Here is a 23,076-nt window from a genome sequence, read left to right as displayed (position 1 = left end):
CTTGGTTCTCAATAAAGACTTACTGAGTTGAAGGGGCGTGTGAGCATCTTCCCTTCACGAGGCTTCCTATGGGGATAGAGGAATTTCTAATTTGCCTAAGCAAGTATGTATACTCAGACTCTCTCTTAAGTATGTATGTACTCAGGTCAGGGTAGGACAGAAGAGAGAGTCTTTGTTGTTTCCATCAGAGCATGTGCGAGGTTGACGGTGAAACAAATAGAGGCAATTCTGGGCCAAATGGCCATCACTGGCCAAGGCATCTGCAAATCACATTTGTTTTTTGGCTGCAAGGGAAAGGGCTTGGCTGTCTCTGTTTTGTCTTCCTCTACTACCTTGATCCCCTGGGCTAGAGGAAGGTGTTGCTATTGATGTCTTTCCCAGACATGGCTTATTGTTTTTCTTTGTAGATTTTATGCATTGGCAGCCAAAAACCTTGAGTAAGGAAATGATGCTTTAAGAACAAAACAAGCTCTTTTGTATGTGACATTCAGGACATCAGACAAAATGGTCTTTCCAGACGAAGCTGGCTGGCGATGGGAAGAGTGGTGTCTGTGGGTCATAAAGCACACTGTCTGTACATATTTCCTGTTGACAGGCACTTACTGTGCGTGCCAATCCCATGTGCTAATGTCATTCCATCCATCTCCACTGCGGTTTAGGTCTTTGCTGAATAACTGCCTCGTGTAAAGTCCTATGGTCGAGCTAGGAAGAAAGTACACTGGCCTCAACACCTTCTCAGATGATTTTATGTTTTTGTTGGCTGTCTCTAAATGTTTCATTTTTTTTTTCTACAAAGTAAAGAAGAAAGTAGAACCAAAATAAATAAACTAGCTATCCATTTCTTGACTGGATTCAAAACTTGGAATTTGATTGCATATTGAATCTAGTCCTACTGCATACGTTTAATAAACTTTAAACAATGTGACAATTTCCCTTTAGAGTCGAGAGTCCCAGTCCCCTATAGGACCAGAGTGTCACAGAACAAGGGAGTCAATATTAGCAAAGTCCTAAGAGAGGAGCGTCTTGTCAAAGTGGCTTGACCATGTTCAGAGACCTTTGCTTCTTTCTGTTAACCTTGTCATATCTCCCAAACTGTTTCATTTTGTTCTTTTCTATGGACATTCTATAATCTTTTATAGCATGAGAAAATATACACATGAATCATCTCCTTAGGCCCAAACTGGAATTACCTTTCAGGGATTTGGAAAAAGAAACAATGTTTGGTGAGGATGGGGAACAAAGTTCAGAGGAGGAGAAAGTTTTCTCCCTTCTACTGAGTCTTTCTTATAAGGCAGGGTGGAGGGGGGAAGCTGCAGACAGGTGAAAAAACTGTGAGCTTGTGGTAACCAACCTTTCCCCCAACATACTAGGCAGCTGTAAATCTTGATTGAGTAATGAGTAAAAGGAGTCAATTGCTTTCATTGATTTGCATAAGTACAATATCATTACGATCGGTGACTTTAAAAAAATATCCTATTAGTTTTTATGTGCTTCATAACTGTAGGTTAGATTTTTTAAAAACTGAAATGTAGGGCAGCAAGAGGAAATTGAAAATATATGTTTCCATTCTTAAGTGAAATCAATGTGAATCTTTAATAATATTTATTTCAAATATGTCACACAGGAAAGAAAGGATCTCTTTAGAATTTCTCTGTGATGCTGTCCTCAGGGTCCATAACTCAGAACTGCTTCAGTCTAAAAATATTTCATAACTCTGGTGCTAAAAGGACAGAGAATTTAGTGTGAGGCAGAGAATTCTGAAGAAAGATATATAAATTTCTTTCAATTATAGAGACCAGTATTACATGAAGGATAGTGATTGCATGTTCTCTATTCCTATTAAGACAATGAAAAAAAAATTGAATAAAGAAATACTGTAGTTAGATACAAGGAAGAACTTCCTAACAGTGAGGCTTGTTAAAAATGAGAGAGTATTTTCTAATCTCTCTTCGAGAACAAATTTTTTAGCTTATAAGGATACCAATTGACTAGAGGTTGTTTATGGGGAGTTTCACCTTAATGTAAGGGAACTAGCTCTTCCAACCCACAAAGTCGAAGTGACACACACACACACACGCACATTAGTACAAGTGTTCACAAACTTTGATGTCAGGAAAAATTACCTGGAGAGTTTTTTAAAAATATAGATCCCATGGCCCATTTCCAGAAATGGTGATATGGTAGATTTGGGGTGCTATCTGGAAATCTGCATTAATTTTTGAAGCACGTCAGAGCTTGCAAAGCACAAACGTCGTGTTAAGGCCTCTGACCAAGGTGCCAGCAGACTGGGCTCCTCCCCTAGTCTGTCACTAATTCATTAAAGGATCTTGTCAAGCTGCAGCTTCCTTGCCTAAAAAAATCAATATAAAACCTCTTGCTCGGTCTCCTCCGCTTGGTCCTTCTATCCTATTAGATAAATCTGTGCAAGGTTCTTCAAAATAGAAAAGCACTTTGCAAATCTGATGGCATATTCTTTTTATCAAATTTTACATCCCTCATTAATCACTCTCCCAAATTAATCAAAGAAGGTCTTCTCTTCTTCCAGCTAAATTTGCCCATGGAATTTCAAATCCACAGATATTACTTAGGAGTCTGCCCTGTGTGCAGACCTGCAGGACCCAGTTCTGCTACTTTCTACCTCTATGATCCTGGGCAAATTATTCAAATTACCTGAGTTTCTATATCCTCATTTGTGAAATGAGGCTGCTTTTACCTGCCTCCCTGGTTGAGTAATGATAAAACCTGCAAAGTCCCTGCTGCTTTTCATGAGCCTGATTCTTCTGACCCCCAAATCCTTTCCCTTATTCCGGCACAGATTTCTTCCCCTACAATTGAAAACGACCATCTTGCAATGGATAGTATTTGGAAAAAGTTAGATTAGTAGTTTACCCAGAATGAACAGAAATAAGTTTTTTACTTTCTCTGAAAACTCAACAGAGTTCTCATTAAAATATATATATATATTTACAGGAATGAGAAAGTCAGGCCTGTCCCTGGGTATGAGGTGAGGGCCACCGAATTCCCTTGGGGCTTCTGCAAATTCAGCTTTTTTGAGAACTCAAGGCCCTCAGCAAACAGAACTCATGGAATTTCTGGAGGCTGCCATAATAATGATTAAAAAAAGGCAAACAAAGACCTATTCAGTGGGGTCTTTTCTGGCTTCAGCTCTGGCATGTTTTTTGCACTCATTCTGCTAAAAAGAGACTGAGGAGAGTAATAGCTTGTTGGATCTGCAGAGTAAGTGAGAGAACAACTGCCTCATGTTTTGGGTGGGACTTTAAGAAATGAAGATATGGAACATTTCATCTACAAAAATCTCTGACATCAAGAGAGAGCAGATACAGCAGGTGCCTTTGGGAACATAAGTTTTGTTTTGCTTGGTGCGTCCTTGTTGAAAATATATCAGTGTATCTGTAGCCTGCTGCCTAACTGCAGTTCTCAAAGAGCATATAACACCCAATCAGAAATTGCCAATTTCTCTTTTATTGCAGACAAGTTCAACACAATGGGGGAAATGTCCTTGAACCTTCAACTAGAGTGTCTTCATAGGAAATGGTGGCATGGCCACCTGGCAATCAGCTGAGTATCTGCACCATTGTTTTGGTGCCACCCTCATACCCCAAATGCTTAGTGGCAGAAGTGATGCAGCAGCACAGGCTGGCCCAGTCACTTCCCTAAGTCTGGGGTGTGACACGTCATCAGACTGAAGCCCCAACTCCCAAGAGTGTCTCATGAGGCCTTTCCTGAGGTGCTACTGGCTGGCCTCCCCATCATGTCCTCTTGCTGTCCCCACCCCCCACAACCCACTGCATCAGATACAGCTCTGTGTGTTCACAGGAGGAGGGGCCCTGCACTGTCCTCTGTACACACTCACCTGGCCAATGCTTACCTCTCTTTCAATTCTAACCTCCCACTTCACTTTCTCCCAGAAAGCCTTTTTAACTACCTTGATTCCCTTCCCTCCAGCAGGATAGGAACCTTCCCTCTGTGCTCCATCGAAGCACTTAACTCACAGGTGTGTTTGTTTATATTCATGTCTTTCTCCCTTATTAAACTGGGATCTCCTGAAGGCAAAGTTTATGCCCTATCCATCTCTATTTCTAGCTTTGGCACTTGTTCAAAAGGATTCAATAAATGTTAACTGATTAATTAAATGGATGAATTAATGGATGGATGAATGAATGAATCCTTTTAAACTGCTTCTAAAAAGTAAAGATTCCCCAGGCACTTATGCCTGTAATCCCAGCACTTTGGGAGGCTGAGGCAGGTGGATCACCTGAGGTCGGGAATTCGAGACCAGCCTGGCCAACGTGAAGATACCCTATTTCTACTAAAAATATAAAATCAGCTAGGCGTGGTGGTGCATGCCTGTAATCCCAGCTACTCAGGAGGCTGAGGCAGGAGAATCGCTTGAACCCAGGAGGCAGAGGTTGCAGTGAACCGAGATCGTGCCATTGTACTCCAGCCTGGGCAACAAGAGTGAAACAATCTAAACAAACAAACAAACAAAAAGTAAATATCCTAGCCTCTCCACTGGCATCTTCTCACAACTCTCTACATTTTGGGAGGTGGAGCTATTTCACTTTATATAGTTTAGATCCAAGATCATTGAAGTGAGGAGCATTGCTAAGAAACAATTCTTTGTGTTGATCTGAGCTAAATACTCTAATCTCATTCCCTAACTCACCTGGCCATCTTCCTTTGAAGGCTTTTAAATCTGCTAAGAACCTGGCTTCAGCTGCCTGGGCAAAGTGGAAGGGCAGAAGGCCTGGATCCTGCTCAGTCTGGTGGCAAAGCCTGGCTTCTAGGTTTCAGCACTGAAAGGAGGGAAGGGTTTTGGAAAGTCAACCTGGTATCTGTTTGCAGTTTGCAAAATTGTCATTAAAATGGAGAGAAACATGTCGTAGGGAAAAGAATCCTGTAGGAGATTAAAGTGGAACACATTGAGAGAGAGTGAAAGTCAAGGAGCTCGTTTGAGGTTTATAGGAGAGGCATTCTCCTGAGTGATGTCTTTAAGAGTTGTCAGGAAAAATGGCACAGGCCCACAGCCATTGGTTGAGGGGGCAGGAAGCCCTTTGCTAGCCTTTCCTGACACTAAACCCACCTTTCACTTGTTATAATACTCGTACTAATCCAACAAATACTTCACGGTGCATTCGGCATCGTGTAAGCCTCATGGGCCATATAGAAAATGTAAGATACACAGTTGTGTACCCAAATGGTTTACAGTCTCACAGAGGAAACAGGGTTGATTCATGTGCAAACAGAGCATGAAAACAACAGAATATAATACCAGACGGCACAGCTTAGGAAGTACTCTAGACTCTAGACTTCGCTGCATATCAGAATCGTTTGGGGAAACTTTTAAAAATCTTGAGCCCAGGCCATACCCATATCAATGAAACCAGCATCTGTAGAAGTGAGACCCAGATATCAGTATGCTTTAGTTTCCCGGGTGATTTCAATGAATAAGTTTGAGAAACTATGCTAAAGAAAGAGCATTAGCTTTGACTGAAAAAATCATGGCTGTCTACTCATGAGCTCTGTAACCTTGGGTTAGCCAAGGAACACCTCTGGACCTGGCTATTCCAGAAATTTTTCAAGCCCTATGAAGACAATTTATATCCCCAATGCTCAGCATAATGTTTGACACAAATAAGGTATCCCATAAAGATGCATTTATTTGAATAATATGTAGAAAGTTATTTAAGAAGCCTGCAAATGTAGTTATTAATAACGGCACTATTTGCAAAAACACAACGTCAGTAATCATGGCCATGGTGATCCAAGCAAGTTCCAAGGTATATAGTAAAGACAGTCTTCATGTTTAACATGGTGGCTGTACGTAATGGTGCTCCATACATGTTTGTTAAATTAATAAGCACCTTGGGTGGATTGGAAGAATCAAGAACAAAGCTTTTTAACTCACCTTGGGAAATTGCCTACTCTATTGCTGTGGTCTCCGTCCATCTGTCCATGCACCACTGAGATGCCAAGCCAATAAACCCTATGGCAGAGGTTCAGAAAACTGCAAAGGAAGTGAGAGGGAGACAGACGGATAAATAAAAAGAGGAGGGAGAAGAGGAGGAGGGAGTACAGAAGGAGGAGGTAAGAAGTAGTCTTAGAAGGGAAGGAAGAGGAGGGTTTTGATGATGACTGGGAAGAGATGTGGGAGTGGCTGGGGGCGTGGAGAGTGACTGAAGAGATAGTGAAACACTGGATGGGCCCAACAGTTCAGGGAAATGAGATGATAATAAACATTTTGTCTTATGGTAATTCAGAAATCCCAGGAGATGGGGGCAGAGGAGAGAGGGGGTTGGACTAGTAAAAGGGGGCTGATTAACCATAAGAATTCAGAGAACAGGAATATATAGCCCACCAAAAGCATGTCAGGTTTTACTTTTCTGACACTTTGAAAGTCTGAAGGTTGTTAAATTGCCTCCCATTCCTGAAAAAGCCCAGGCAAGCAGCTCCCTCTGGGACTCGCATTAACCCTAGTGCTCCATTGCCAGAAACATGAGCTCATTCCACTCATGCGTCTTCAGTCCTAGCAAGCACGATCAAACTTTATGAGGCTTGTTACAAGCAAATTACATGGGAAACTGCAAAGGATCGGAGGGAGGGAGATGGCAGTGGGGGGCCACGTACACTGCCGGGAAAGGGAAACGGGAGTGGGGTAGGGATGCTGGGCACAGCCCAGACTTGGAATGCATGAGAGCCCATCACTGAGCAGCTGGCAGCTCCTGCCTCCGGGGCCCAATTTTCCAAGTGATGACTTGAGTGTTCACACCTGCACTGGCTGCCACCGAGTCCCTCCCTCCACAGAGTTAATGGGGCAGACAGAACCCAGGAACGCTTTTGGCCACGGCAACAATTTCTCTCCTTGGCCCCACCTTCTCTACTGGCAGAGAAGATTCCTCTCCAGCTCTGGTGTGGGCATCACCTTCCAGGCCTCCCTGCTTCTGAGGTGTGCAGATGCCTCAGGCAAGGCAGCCTCAGAGAGGACTGCTCTGAGACACAAAAGAATCCTAGCACTTTTTTTTTTAACCTTAGGTAGGTAGTTAACCTCCTTCCCCATTACCTTCCTCCTCCCCTTCCCAACGAATAGATCCCAAAACTATTTAAGATTTAGCCTTTTTTTCCTATGAAACTCAAGCTTGGATAATTCTCATTATTATTATTATTATTTTGGTTTCCCCAGTGCTTTCTGCTGGAAACAAACTGGAGACAGAATAACTGGTAATATTCCAGGATCTGGGATTGCTGTGGCTTGGGGTAGCTCCTACAAAGAAAAGCAAAAAATGCATACAGATCATTTTCCTCGAACACTTACTTTCCCATAACAATTGCTGCTGGGAGAGCTCCTAACCAGGATTCCCCGCTCTTCGCTTGCTACACGTTTGTGTATGCACATGTGCGCATGTGCACACACACACACACACAGGTGAATCTTGCTGAAACAGAACCAAATTAGAGTGCCCAGATAGGCCTCATGCTTTTGGAACAGTTTAGGAGATAGATGCAGGCTGAGTTCTACCTGGGCAGAGGCTTGGACAGATGCCTTCCACCAATCAGAATGCAGGAAACCAAAGAAGCAAAGGAAAGATGCTGTGTGAATGTTATTACATAAATTTTCTCTCCCAGCATAGCTCGGGGTGGTTAGATGCTGTTTCCATCCAATGGGAGCTCTGTAAGTTCTCCTACTAATGCTGGAAAAACATTCACTTAACAGGCTTGTCCAAACAATTCCCTTCTAAATTCAGACATGATGAACTGCAGGGGGAAAGCAGAGCCCCAGGGCTGTCTGCCTCAATACCATCACTCCTGACAGGGCACAGAGCCACACGGTTCACCTCAAGAGTCCATTAAAAAGCCTGATGGAGAAACTGTGTTTATGGTCAGGTTACGGAACAGGCAGCAGCAAGCAATGAATGCCTTCCCAGTTTCCCTGTCCTTCAATTTTCCATCCCTCCCAACACCCACACAGGACACGCACACAAATCCAACTCTATTCCTTGCCTTCTCTTAAATGCTCTTCCACAAGCTCCTTCCCTGACACCCACCCACCTCCCTGTCCATGCTCCTGTGTCTTTACAATGGCTCTCTCAGAGTGCAACTTGCAAGAGAAACCAGCCTCACACACCGATCCAACACTCACACTCCCTCTCAGATCATGACTACACTCACAGCCTCTTTCTTCTTTCCATCCACATTCTTTCTAAACACGTTGATTTTCCATGTCATGTCCCCAGCCTTGAACCTGCTCCCATCTTCCTTCAAAATACAAAAAAAGGAAAACATCTCTGCTTCTGTCCCTTCTCCAGATCCTAGCATCCACCATTGCTCACATCTCCCTCCACTCTCAGTGGCCGAGTCAGCGGCCCCCACCCTTTCTGACACTCAAAGAAAACTTGTTTGTGAGGAATTCTAATAACTACTTTATTGTTCTGTCTCTCTCTCAATATATTGCTGTCCTTCCAACTGAACTAGATTCCCCTGAGTTAAAACCTGACTTTGGATTATGTAACGAGTTCCTTCGGGAATATATGAGGACTCAGGCAGTCACTTAGAAGTAAAGCAAACTGCCAAAATAAAAATATACATATATTTCAAAAAATGGCTAGTTTACACAGGAATCTAATTAAGGAAAGATCTAGTTGGTGGAAAGCAGTGGGGATAAAGACAGTTCTAGGTTGGGTAATGTTAGTTTCTTGTCCAACAGTCATTTTGCAAGTGCTAATAGGATAAAAAATGCCATTGGGGAAAACACGTATCTGCGAATACCTAGTGTGTGCTTCAGGTGGCATAGGGCTGTGTGAAATGTGGTAATATTCACTGTAGCAATACAAAATATATTTCACAAATGTGATTAATTGGCCAGATTGTCGATACCATATGACATAAAACATTCACTATTTTGATAAAGTTTAATAGCATTGCATATCATACTAATTAATACAAATTTAATCATTCAAATATGGCTGTGCTGTGCTAATAGTTTCTTTGTAAAATATGGAAATCGTGTAACACATTTTACAAATATTTCCATCTATAACTTTTTCTGTGATATTTCAAAAAGTGGGATGTCGTTCTCATGTGATGGTACAAATAAAAATCTTGTATACATTGAGTTCAACTAGGGTAGGCTGGCTTCCAAAAAGAGCAGCGAGAGATGCGTGTGGAGTTATGCAGGTAGTTGAAGGGCAAAACAGAGCTGGAGAGAAAGTGGGAAAGGTCTTTCTCTACCTGCCTTTGCAGCTGTGGCCCTGGATTTATCAGAAAACAGACACAATAACAAATAATTGCTAAGTGCTTCTTGTTGGGGAGGTTTAGACTGCTAACCCAAATTTACAGGCCAGTGTTTAAAACACTATCTAGAGCAGGGGTCAGGAGATAGTAAATCTGCCAGGAAAGGGGCAGACAGTCAATATTTTTGGCCTCGTGGGCCATATGGTCTCTGTTGCAATTGCTCAACTCAGCCAGCAGCAGCAAGAACGCAGCCATGGGCAATCACCAGTGGGCGTGGCTGTGTTCCAATAAAACTTTATTTATGGACGCTGACGTTTGAATTTCACATAATTTTCACATGCCACAACATATTCTTCTTTAGATTTTTTTTCAGCATTTTAAAAGCAAAAACCATTCTTAGCTCATCGACCATAGAAACACAGGCAGTGGGCTGAATTTGACTCATGAGCTGTAGTTGGCTGACCCCTGATTCGGTGTTTTACTGAAGGCATCTACTGACTCTGTGAATTCTTTCTTGACCTGCCTTTTTCACCTTGCCCCCTTCACCTCCTTTCTGTCTTTCCATTCTTCACCTCTCAACTTCTACCTGTCACCACTTCCAATAGATGTCAAGGGCTTACTGATACACCAGATGCGCTCTTTCTCCATGTTTTTTTTTTGTGTGTTGTTTTTGTTGTTTAGAGTGGGAATTTCTGTTACTTCCTCAAGAAAATGCCACTAAGAAAATACCTTTCTGGACACTCTCTTCAAAAAAGCTACTTCTTGCCTCCAGAAGAATTCTTTGTTCCTATTTGGAAGCAACAATCACAATCAGCAAAGTGGGAAAAGAGAAAGAGCCTTCATATAACTGATGTTTTAGCTTGGTGATGTTTCTTTAAATTCTTCTACAATACAATCAGGGAAAACATTTTGAGGAGTTCGCGGAGGGAGAAAGGGTTAGGAATTTGAAGCCCTGCATAGGGTATCACAAAATATAGGGACTAACAACCACCTTTCTTCACATATCAAATCCCTGCTGGGGACCCCCAGAATTTGCTTCAACATCCACTCTGCGCTTGGGAGTGGGAGGTGTCTTCGTCAGTTTTGTGCTGCTACAACAGAATACCTGAGATTAGGTCATGTATAAAGAACAGAAATTATTGGCTCACAGTTTTGAAGTCTGGGAACGCTAAGATCAAGGTGCTGGTACCTGGTGAGGGCCTTCTTGCTGCACCATGCCATGGCAGAAGGGCAAGAGTGCAGAAAGGGAACCCACTCATAGAACCCCTGTGAGCCCTTATTATAATAGCATTATTCTGTTCATTACCTAAACAGCTTCCATTAGTTCCCACCTCCCAACACTGCCACATTGGGCATTAAGTTTCCGACACATGAATGCTGGGGAACACGTTCAAATCATAGCAGGAGGCAATAGGCAGTCATTCAGAGGCTGGCTGTATCTCCATCTCCATGTTTCTCCCCCCACAAGCACAGAGACAAATTTGGAATGGACCTCTAAGTCTGTTAAATAACATTGCATGGAATATAATTTTGCCTCAGGTCAGCCCTGACTTTTGTAGGCTATCAACATTTGTAAAAGCTAAATGATATGCAAAAGGTCACACAAGGTGTTATATTATCCCCAGTTTACAGACAGGGACACTGAGGTTCAAAATCAGAAAGTAATATACCCACAATTGGAATGTGAGATCCAGTTGCAGCAGAAAATCAAAATGACTTCTCTGTATTTACCAGTATTTTGTCTCTATTACAACAGTCCTGTGTGAGTATGTGTGATTTTATTTGTCCTTGTGGGTATTCTTAGGTTTCTACAGCCATAATATTTGCCAAAATGAAACTGCACTGGATAATTTAACATCATACTCTAAGCATCACCCACATTGACCCCCAGATCCTAGGGGTGGGAGAAATTAGAGTAGATCTAAAACAAGCAAAATTACAGAACTACAAATAAGAGCACATCGTACATGAAAAATGCAAAGTGTTATTTTCTGCTCTGTGCTCTTCTTCTCCCCATGACCCATGATCCCTACTGAATGATCCCTGCCTGCAAAGAAAGCAATCAGCAAGGGGAGGGTTATGAGAGCTGGTGAAATTTTGAACAGGTCCATGCATTTTAAATTTGTCTGCATAGTATAATATCACTGCAACCCCACACTCTATCTCCAACTAGTTATTTTTAACCACATCACCAAAACAACAGCAGTACAGCTATAGCAATGGGCAGCCTGAAAGGGCTAGACCAACCACCAAATATCTTTTTGGCTGGCAAGCAGACAAAAAAGGCATTCCTCCAGGGGCCTAGAATGCACATCAGTGTTAAATAAATTGGTCAGGTCTGCTAGAACAGTTGGAAAACAACAATACCATGCTACTTTGCATTGTAATAGCAAAAGGGTCAGGATGGATTTGCTAAAAGTTCACATTACATGGGCAAAAGGCAGGAGTCAAGACAGGAAACAAAATTGATATGCAGAAAGGGATTATGATCAGTCAGTGTCTAGTTACCCTGAATCAAAACAACATGGTCGTGCAAAGAGTAGCTGGGACTGCTGAGGACTCCATTTAGAGTATGTAATTATATTTCTCCAAAGTATGATTTATATATTAAGCAAAGGTTCTAAATGTTCCATGAATCAAGCTATCAAAAGCCAACTGTTGACCTTGTGTGTTATCCTTTAGAAAGAGCCAGAACACATGCTTGGTCCAGAAGCCCAGTATCTAGGACACTGGAAAAGAGGGATGGATATACTCATCATACTCACCAAGACAGACTTTGCAAGGTAACCTCAACAAAATTGTGCCTAATCAACTCTTTAAAGAAATAGCGCTAACATTTAAGTCCCAAAGGAAAATACTTCCTAAACTCCTCATGATAACTATTTCAATTGATCCCAACTCTTCAGAGTCAGAAATAAAATGTTGCAGTCAGAGTCATCCAGCACCCTGACCCCAGGAGGAATGTATTATTAATTACTACAGATGTGCCTACTTTCCTAAATTCATGTATTATTTCATTTAGCAAACATTTATTTTAACATCCACTCTGTGCTCTATAGTAGAGACTGGGAAACAAAAATAACAACAAAAAAAGACATGATTCCTGACAGATATAAAAGTAAACAATTATAGCGCAATTAGACAACATCTATGAAAAAAGATGTATAGCAGAAATAGTTACTATTTGTGGCAAACAGACTAAGTGATTTGGGGCCAGATTATTTACATTATTTACATACAATAAAAAAGAAGTGAGAGCCAGGAACAAGCGTGTTAATATTCCTGAGAAGCTGAGGGAAGACTCTTCAGAGGAGATGACATTTAACTTTTCCAGAAAGGCGTGCAGGACTGGGAGGATCTCACGCAGAGGGGATCGCATATCCAAAGGCATGGAGACATGAAAAAATATGGGGCATACAAGCAAATACTAGTAAATAAGAGGCTTCTTGAGGAACTCAGTAAAGTGAGAAGCCGGATCAATAGCACCTCCCACTAAGGAGATGACAAGTGATTCTATAGCCCTCTGCCCTGATTGCTCTTCTCCAGCGGGAGGTGTTGATGGCCCAGCCCACCTCCTGCAGATCTGTGTGTAACCTCCCCACACCTCCCTTCCTTCTGTGCGTGTTCTGCATTCTTCCCACACTGATGATCTATCCGATAGAAGTGACAGCCTGCACTCCAGTTTTCCAGCCAGTGACCAAACCCAGGCCAAGCAGCACTGCCACAGATCAGTCTCCACTTAGACCCTGGACCACAGCCAGCCAGGAGTAAACACCCTCCAAGGTCCAAAGGTCCAAGCATATTTCACTGCTGCTATGTCTACCTTACTCCCAGATACTTAAGATTTCTGCTGACTAGAAACACAGCATTTTGCAATATGGTCTGTCAGAGTGTAAATAACACTGGGTTAGAAAAGAAGACCTAGGGATCTCTGAGGGTCTACCCTTAGTCAGCCATGGTACTTCTTCCATGTTTCTTAATCTCTCTGGACCTCAGTTTCCATGTCATTAGCATTAGAGTAGGTGACTTCTGAGGTCCTTTCCAGCTGTTTCTCTGAATTATTGCTACTCAGGGGATACGGTGGGTAGAAGCTGCTACCATAACTACAGTTCAGCCAAACTGTGTGTCATGGAAGATTATTCCAGAATATGAGCTGGCAAACTACAGTCCATGGGCTGTATCTGGCCTGCAGGTCATTTCTATATAGCCGGCAAGCTGGGAATGGTTTCTACATTTTTTAAAGGATTATAAATAAAACAAGAATATGTGACAGAAACTATATGTGGCTCACAAAGTCAAGCATGTTTACTATCTGGCCCTTTACAGAAAAAATTTGCTAACCCCAGTTCTAGAACACTCAGAAACTGGTCAGATCGGAGGCCTTAGCTATTTGCTACTCTGCAGCAAAACACTATTTACTAACTCTGCATAGGCAGATTAAAGAAGTTTTACACATTCTTCTCATTGAGGGGTGAGCCTGTGTCCCTTCCTCTTGGTTCTGGGTAGGCCATGGGACTGCTTTGTCCTATGGAATATTGGAAAGTGGTATTCATGCAGTTTTGAGACCCAGGCCGTGAGAAATGGGCAGTTTCTCCACCCTGTTTCCTGGAATACTGTCTCTGGGAGCCTTGAGTAGCATCCCCAATATGGAGACAGACATGTAATGTGAAGCTTTCTTGGACCCTTCCAGACCAGCTCGTCTGCCAGCTGAATACCTCGAGGGATCTCAGTCAGCACCACGTGGAACAGAAGAATTGTCCAGTTATGTTCAGCCCAAATTTCTGACCACAAAATCTTGAGATATAACAAAATGGATGTTGCTTTGAGCCTTTAAATTTTGGGATAGTTTGTTATACAGTAATAGATAGATAACTGGGCAGGATCAGAGTGTGAGGTGCATGTGAAATAGACACAAGGCACTCCTCTGTCTGTTGTGGGTGGAGCCCTAGATCTGAATTTTACTAAGCGCATCTACATAATTCATAGTTTCAAACAAGATTGGGAACGCATCTTCATCCTGGCTTGGTTCTTGCAGCATGATTTTCCAGGATGTGCATGGGATTGTGGAAAGAGCACCCAAACTATTCCATGGTACCTCCTGGGAAATCTAGGCACAGTTAAGATCTGCTCCTAGCCTACTCCTTAGTGCTATTCACCCCCCAAATATGAAGCTGTTTCTTCAAAAAGAACACTCCTAAAAACACTGTAGGGGCCAAATTGATTGTTAGATATTTGAAGGCCAGGGTTTGGTGGTATTCGTCATCATATCCCTAGCACCTAGCCAGTCACAAAGTAGTTGCTCACTACATGCTTATGATTGAAAGTAAATAATAATTGCCATAAATTTAATGATCCTTTACTTCACACTAGCATAGTACTAGATGTTTTGTATGGATTTTCTCATTTACTCTTTACAACAATCCCAACAGGTAGATGCCATAAGTCTTATGTTAGAAATAGCAAAACTGAAGTTCAGTGGATGAATCTGCACAAGGTAGCTGGTAGAGCAGGTATTCTATTTGACTTGAGTGCTTTTAACCACTCCACGGTACTCCCTCTCACAGATGAGGTACCCATAGTCCCTGACTTTGAGGGGCTCCAAATGTGGGGGAGCCGGAACATAACTGCACACCTGGAAACATTTTGCAGAGCAGATTATGTAAGTGGTTCAGCTCTGTCAGCAGAGTTCTGTAGGGATCTTTGAGAGCTATATTAGTTTACTATTGCTGCATAGCAAGTAACTACAGACTCAATGGCTTAGAAGAAATCCTTTTATTACCTTACAGTTTTGTAAGTCCAAAGTCCAAGCATAGTCCAGTGTGGTGGCTCACGCTTGTAATCCCAGCACTTTGGGAGGCCAAGGCTGGCAGATTACGAGGTCAGGAGTTCGAGACTGGCCTGACCAACATGGTGAAACCTCATCTCTACTAAAAATACAAAAATTAGCCAGGCATGGTGGCACACACCTGCAACCCAGCTACTCAAGAGGCTGAGGCAGGAAAATCGCTTGAACCTGGGAGGTGGAGGTTGCAGTGAGCCGAGATCATGCTACTGCACTTCAGCCTGGGTGACAGAGCAAGACTCCATCTCAAAAAAATAAAATAAAATAAAATAAAATAAAATAAAATAAAATAAAATAAAATAAAATAAAAAGTCCAAGCACAGCAGGACTGGGTTCTTTGCTCAGGGTCACCCCAGGCTAAAATCAAGGTATTGGTCAGGCTGCTTCCTCATCTGGAGCTCAAAGTCTTCTTCCTAGCTCATGTGATTGTAGCAGAATTCAGTTCTTTGTGGTTGGAGAGCCAAGGTCTCTGTTTCCTTGTCAGCTACAGATGGGGGCTGCTATCAACCCCTAGGAGTCACCCATATCTCTCATCCACTGGGTCTTCCATCTCCAAAGCCAGCAATGGAAAACATCCCTGGGGTCAAATCCCTCTCACACTTCAGGAAGAACCCAGTCTCATTTAAGCGCTCACCTGATTAGGTCAGGCCCAGCCAGGATATTCTCCTTAAAGTCAACTGATTTGGCAGGTTGATTACATTTGCAAAATTCCTTCATGGCAGCACCTAGATTGTTATTTGCCTAGATAATTGGGAGAAGGTGTGTGTGCCCCAGGAGGTGGGAATCTTGCAGACCATCTTAGAATTCTGCCTACCATGAAAGCACAGAGCAAGGATTGACTGACAAATAGAAGCTGCTTCACAGGTTTGTTCTCTTGCAGAGACTTTATCTGTTTCTCTATTCAGAGGCCCCAGTGGAGAAGGATTCATTCTGGAACCTTAAGGCAGATGATTATACAATACATCTTAATCTGAGAGTGGGGTTTGGAGAGGAGGGGTGCAAGGCCCATAAAACAATGACTCTGCATGTTAATGTGCTGTACAAAGGTAGAGAGGCTGCAAATTGTGGTACCCCATGCTGGTTCCCCATCTTTCTCCTCTTAATAAGGTCTCTGTGGAGAGGATTTGCCCCAGAGGGTGTGAGCTGGTCTGGGTCTGGGTTTGTCTTTCTCCACAGCCCTATGTTCTCAGCAGAATCTGCTACTTTTGCAGTTGGAGTTGATTACTGAATAATGAATTATCATTCTTTTTTCATTTGCTAGCCCTTTTCAGAAGTGTGCTGCTATTTTTCTACTTATTGAGTCTCAAAATGGAAAGAAAAAAAGATTTTTCTCTTGGCGGGGGAAAACACAATCTTAACACCACCATTTTGGTCCTGCAGGTGATAGTAATAATTGCTTTAATTAATTCAGTTTCTGATTTGGAGTAATTTAATTTCTTCCTCGACTGGTCAATAACATGTCTAATGAAGTGAGCTTCATTGGATAATACCAGGCAGGGCCACTTGGTCATATCAAAGAAGTTCTTGCCCTCCCGGAGGGCTGCTTCCTCCCTGCTGGGCAGGAGTGAGGACATGAAGCAGGATCGGGAAATGGGTCTTCCATTCAAGGAGAACAGAGCCACACCTGTGTCAGAGAACAGGGGCTTGCTCCAAAGCCCTCATGGGGTCGCGCTGGAGAGCTGCCCCGCACATCACAAGTCATGGAAGTTCTATCATGTGAGATTTGTTTTCCTGGGAAGGAGGCTGTGCATCCAGGCTGCCTCTCACATCCACTGTGAAAGATGAGGGCAGTGCATCAAGGGCAGGTGGCCACAGATGAGAAAGGACAATGTTGCTGTGTCAGCTGTATTAGGCTCACTAACAAAGTAGGGAAACAACAGAAATTTATCTTCTCACCATTCTGAAGGCTGGAAGTCCAAGATCAAGGTGCCAGAAGGGTTGGTGTCTGGTAAGGTCTCTCCTTGGCTTGCAGAGGGCTGCCTTCTTCCTGCATCCTCACAGGTCGGCCCTCAGTCTGTGTTTTTTATATCTTAAGCTCCTCTTTTTATAAGGACCCCAGCCATATTGGGCTGGGGCTTATCCGTACGACCTCATTTTACCTTACTCACCTCTTTACAGACCCTGTCTCCAAACACAGTAACATTCTGTGGTAGAGGGTTAGGACTTCAGTGTGTGACTTTTTGTTTTGTTTTGTTTTGTTTTGTTTTGAGGCAGGCAGAAAACACAACTCAGCCCCAGCAGTTATCCCCACAGACACTGGAATGAGGAAACCTAGAGTTCTTGGATGTCAACACAAGCAGAAACAGCCCGGAGGTGACTTTGTTAAAACTGACCTGTGACCCAGCACCAGGCCTTAAGTTACCACATTACAAAGTGTCAGGGGTGAAAAACGGCGGCAGCTGCGGACTGTGGCAGCCTAAGCGACCCTCTTCACGGGCTAATGACAAGTAAGAAAGGAGAGTGGAGCCTCTGCTGCTGGGATTTTAGTGTGTTCGTGAAAGCATGTGTCTGTACGTGTGTGAACAAGTGAGCATGTGTGTAGGAGAGTGTGTAAGGAAGGGTGAGTGCTTTGTGTGTGTATAAGGGTGTGTGTGAAAGTCAATGTGTACATGAGTGGCGTGTGGGTGTGTGAATGTGGGTGTTGTGTGAATGAGTATGAGTGTCGTGTGAGTGTGTACTATGTGAGTGAATGAGTGTGAGAGTTGTGTGTGTGAATGTGTATGTGCTGTGAGTGAATGAGTGTGTTGTGTGAGTGAATAAGTGTGTGCATTGTGTGTGCTATGTGAGTTGTGTGTGTGCTATGTGAGTGTGTTGTGTAAGTGAATGAGTGCTGTGTAACTGTGTGAGTGTTGTCTGAGTAAATGAGTGAGTGTATTGAGTGTTGTGTGAGTGAATTAGTGTGTGTATTGTCTGAGTGTTGCATGAGTGAATGAGTGTGTGTGCTGTGTAAATGAGTGTGGGTGAGTGTAGTGTGAGTGAATGAGTGTATGTGCATTGGGTATGAGTGTTGTGTGAGTGAATAAGTGTGTGCATTGTGTGTGCTATGTGAGTTGTGTGTGTGCTATATAAGTTGTGTGTGTGCTATGTGAGTGTGTTGTGTGAATGAGTATGTGAGTGTTGTATAAGTGTGTGTTGTCTGAGTAAATGAGTGTGGGTATTGAGTGTTGTGTGAGTGAATTAGTGTGTGTATTGTCTGAGTGTTGTATGAGTGAATGAGTGTGTGCTGTGTGAATGAGTATGTGGGTGAGTATAGTGTGAGTGAATGTGTGCTGTGTGAATGAGTATGTGTGTGAGTGTAGTGTGAGTGAATGAGTGTGTGCTGTGTGAATGAGTATGTGAGTATAGTGTGAGTGAATGAGTGTGTGCTGTGTGAATGAGTATGTGGGTGAGTATAGTGTGAGTGAATGAGTGTGTGCTGTGTGAATGAGTATGTGTGAGTGTTGCATGAATGTGTGCTGTGTGAATGAGTATGTGTGTGAGTGTAGTGTGAGTGAATGAGTGTGTGTGCATTGGGTGTGAGTGTTGTGTGTGAGAGAGTGTGTGTGTGGCGCTAGGAGGAATCATGACAGTGGCCAGGTGGCCTGAATCACCCTTGCACCTTTACCACAGGTTACTGGGGAAGGCAGGAGGCAGGGCGAGGCATCTGCAATGAGGAGGACCCAGGTGTTTATGTGAGAGAGGAATGCAGGAAAAAAAAAAAAAAAAGCCCTCAGTCCCATCGAGGGAAAGAAATGCACAGATCTAATGCTAATATTCAGGTAGAAGTTACAAGAATTTGATATTGCAGGCAGTTTGCAAAATCATTTCTTTATTTTAGATAAACATTTGCTCAGACTCTATTGCTCACAGACCATAGGTTCTTCTGAGTCCCTCTCACTGGAGGGTCAATACCAGATTTTTCAAACATTAATGAGTACTATCTAGAACTCTTGCTTCTCTCAAATTTATTCATCTCAAGTGTATCCCTCCATTCCCTTGTCCTGAAATTTTAGAAAATTCCCCAGGAGAAGGAACAGCTCATTTACTCAACACATATTTCTTCACATCCCTCCTCTAGGTGTGCTTGGGTTTTCTCCTTGGCACTCATCTCTGGGTCACATAGTATATTTTTACTATTTATTGTATTTACTCTCTGGCTCCCCCACCACCATGTATGCTCCACGAGGGCAGATAATTGTCCCCCATGGTGTTTCGCTGCTACATCTCTAGGGCCTTAAATACTGCCTGATACAGAATAGATGATTTAGAAATATTTGTTCAGTGAATGAGTGTATTTAATGAAAATCTAATATGCTCTAGACATTCTGCTAAGGGCTAGAGAGAAGAAAATAAATGAGATCTGGACCCTTTCTTCAATTGCCTAGTTGGTGGTAGGATCAGCCCTGCATGCAAATAATAAGAGTACAGGTGATAAAGGGCCAGCAGAGATCTATGAGGTCTTTAGAGAGTGATTGGGAAGGGGAGGAGTGTGCTTTGCATTGAGCCAAGTAGACACTAACCTAGGGAAGACATCACAGTAAGCCGGTACTGTTGGGACAAGTTGAGCTTTCCTGGCACAAACAGAGCTTGCAGGTGCAGGAGTGAAGTAAGGCGCAGTCCGGGAAAGGGCACAGGGGTGTGAAGGCGCTGATGTGGAAACAGTATAGCATCAGCAAGGAGTGGCACAATCTAGTGTGCAGGACGTTTTGTGTATAGATCAAAAGGGAGAAGAAATGACACCAGAATATCGAGGCTGCATGCCAGCTAGGGATTGGGAATTTTGTTTCATAGGAGCCTTGGAAGATTTGTTTTTAATATTTCAAGCCTATTAGTAACATGATCAAATTGGTAATTGTGGTAGAATAAAGGACAGTTGGGACAGGAAGAGACTAGAGGCTGAAATGAGTTAGGAAAGCCCTGCAATCGACCTGGAAAGGCAGGGGAGGGAGAGAAGTGGGCATGGAGCCAACACTGAGAAAGCAGAAACCACTGATCCCGTGACTAAGAAAGGCAAAGGAGAGAAGAAGCCAGTGGAGGTCAGGAGGAATCTGCACCTCCAGCTGGAGCAACTGGGTTAACAGTGGCACCATCCATTCATATGCAGAATAGAGAAAAATGGGAGGTGTGATAGGACGTAATTCGAAATGCGCACACACTGTTGAGGGAACCACGTGGGTCTTTAAGAAATATTTCCTGTCCATGTAGTCTGCAGAAGCCTTGGGATTGTCATCATCTCCCAACTGAACCAGCAAGAATGTCATTTTCCGCCTCAATCATCCTTTCCTGCCTCTCAATCCACCTTCCTTTTTATGTACCAAACTGTTCCTTCTGCTCTGCCTTTTCGAGCTGTGCTTGTTTCCCTGCTGATCACGTGTACCCTTACTATAAGGCTAGCATTATCTCCACATTTTGTTGCCTCAAGACTGAACACAAGCATAGCCAAGGTACCAAGGAGACACCACTAGCTCTTTGTTGACTTAAACTGCACAGAGCTAAAGATTCAAAGGAGAGAAAGCGTTTCTGTAGTTTTTACATATATTTAAAACTTTCTTAGCTTAATAGCTGTTGGAAAGTTTAGAAACACACACACATACACACACACACAAACAGAAATAAAAAGCAGGGCTTCTTCTACTTGGGAGAGACCTTGCCCCTCTCCTTTGTTTGCATATTTAGCTGATTGTCATTATTAGAATCCCACCTTCCAGACAAGCTGGTAGCAGCACCTAGAGGTTTAAAATTTGTTGGGAAGGTGGGGAGATGAGATGGCATCACTCTTCTGTGTCAGGGACTCTGAGTAAGCACAAGTAACAATGAGACCTTGAGATCAGGGGACTGGGTGTGGGCAGCTTCTGTGAAGGGTGGGCAGGCAAGCTCAGTCCTAGGAACACCTGGGCACATGACTCTTTCCTAAGTCATAGGAGGCTCTCACTGAGAGAGAGACTGTCTTCTCAGATGGTCAATTACTGCAGGATTACAATTGTAAGAATTAGCTTAGACCCCTTATGAGAGGGACCAGATTGAAGACAATATGCTGCTTAGTTTCCCTAGTTCTCTTCCGTTGCAAACAAGGCTCTAAAAATGCTCTGCAGAAGTAAGTCATGAATCATGCAGGAGATAACAGGAAAGTCTAGGATGAAGGAGACACAGCTACCAAAAAAATAAAAACAAACCACAGGATGGGGACTCAATGGCAGGAACTGAAGGGTAAAAGGTCCTATAGCAGGAGTCCCATGGATATGTACAGAGACATGAGGGAAAGAAGTCTGAGGACTGAGAAAAATTGGGGAAAGGAGCAATAAGAGTTGCCAGAACACTGTCTTATGAATTGTGAAGTAGTCCTAAGACAGGCAGACTCACATACCTGAGTGGACACAGGAGAGTTATTTGCAGACATAGATTAAGCTAGTCTCCAGCACCACCCCTCACCTTCCCTTCTGGCCCTGAGGTCATTGGCATCCCAGAGATGAGCAGTGGTCTTAGTTTTCTGACTTGGGGTCACAAAGGCAAAACTCCAGAGGCTTCATGCAGGTTATGTAAGTGAGTGAACCCAACTAGGTATAGGAAAAAATCATCCACCTGGATCTCAGTATTGATAGAAACCTGGATACAGACAAATATGTCTTGACCATCAGGGAATTTGCAGTGTGAGGGGATGATAAAAGGGACTTGCAGTCAACCACAATGTCAGAAGACAATGGAGTGTGGCGGGCAAGGTGGTAAACAAGCCTCGTGCCAGGCCAACAGCACGGTCACCCTCCAACACATCATCAGCATCAGACACTGTGTGTCCAGTGCTTGTTACATCTGATTTTAGAGAGAAGTTATACTAATTTTTATATGATGGCTGCCAACTTAAAAATATTCAGATTTTTAAATGATACAATTGATATACATAGGCATGTTGCATTCAGCCTGCAAGCAGTCAATTTAAAATCCCTGCTCTGGTCCAATCTTCTCATTTTGTATATGGGGAAATAGGCCCGTAGAGATGTCTTGCCCTCTGTTACACTATGAATTGGGGCAAAGACCACACCCAGAGCCTAGATCTCCCCAAACCCAGGCCTCCTGCATCTCCTATTGTTCCAGGTTGTTTCTCTGGTTTCCTCAGCCTTGCTCCCACTCTCAGAATCTGTTTTGCCTTGTATGCTGCCCCCTGGTTGTCAATAACATCACTGCATTATCCTACTCAGCATCCTGTGTACCCTGCATGTATTCCACCTACCCCCCCAAAATCAACAAAAAACTTAATCCTTCAGGACCTGTAGTGGGTTGAGTTGTTTACATTCCCACAAACATGTTCACATCCTAATCCCAGAACCTGGGAATGCTAGTTTATTTGGAAAAAGAGTCTTCGCCGATGTAATTAAGTTAAAGATGTCAAGATAAGAACATCATTCTGAGTTAAATGAGTGGGTCCTAAGTGAGTGGTGTCCTTATAAGAGGAAGGCAGAGGAAGAGCACACAGAAGAGAAGGAGGTAGGGTGACCCTGGACGCAGAGACTGCAGTGATGTGGGCGTAAGTCAGGCAAGCCAGCAGCCACCAGAAGGTGGAAGAGGAAAATAATGGATTTCCCCTCAGGGCCTCCAGAGGAGGCACAAACCTGCCAACAGGTTGATTTCAGACTTCCGGCCTCCAAAACTGTGCAAGAGCTAACTGCGTTGTTTTAAGCCACCTGGTTTGTTATAATTTGTTACAGAAGCCACAGGAAACAAATACAGAACCCTTTCTTCTGCTAAGGGATAGGAATTTCCTGTGAGAGTAATAACAGTAATAACCACCATTTTGGGGGCATTTCATCTATACCAGGTCCATATGTTTCCTACAGTCCTCATACCATTTTTAAAAATAGATGTTATCTCCTTCCTTACCCCTCTGCCCACCTATTACAGAAACAGGGAAACTGACACCGAGAAGCCACATAGCTCCTAAGCAGTACAGTCACGATTTGAACCCCAAGTTTTTTATTCTTACTATGTTACCCATAGGGAACTCCCTCAAGTAA

The sequence above is a fragment of the Chlorocebus sabaeus genome, chromosome 25, assembly GCF_047675955.1.
Source record: "Chlorocebus sabaeus isolate Y175 chromosome 25, mChlSab1.0.hap1, whole genome shotgun sequence".
Taxonomy (NCBI): domain Eukaryota; kingdom Metazoa; phylum Chordata; class Mammalia; order Primates; family Cercopithecidae; genus Chlorocebus; species Chlorocebus sabaeus.
Note: the sequence above shows the minus strand (reverse complement) of the source record.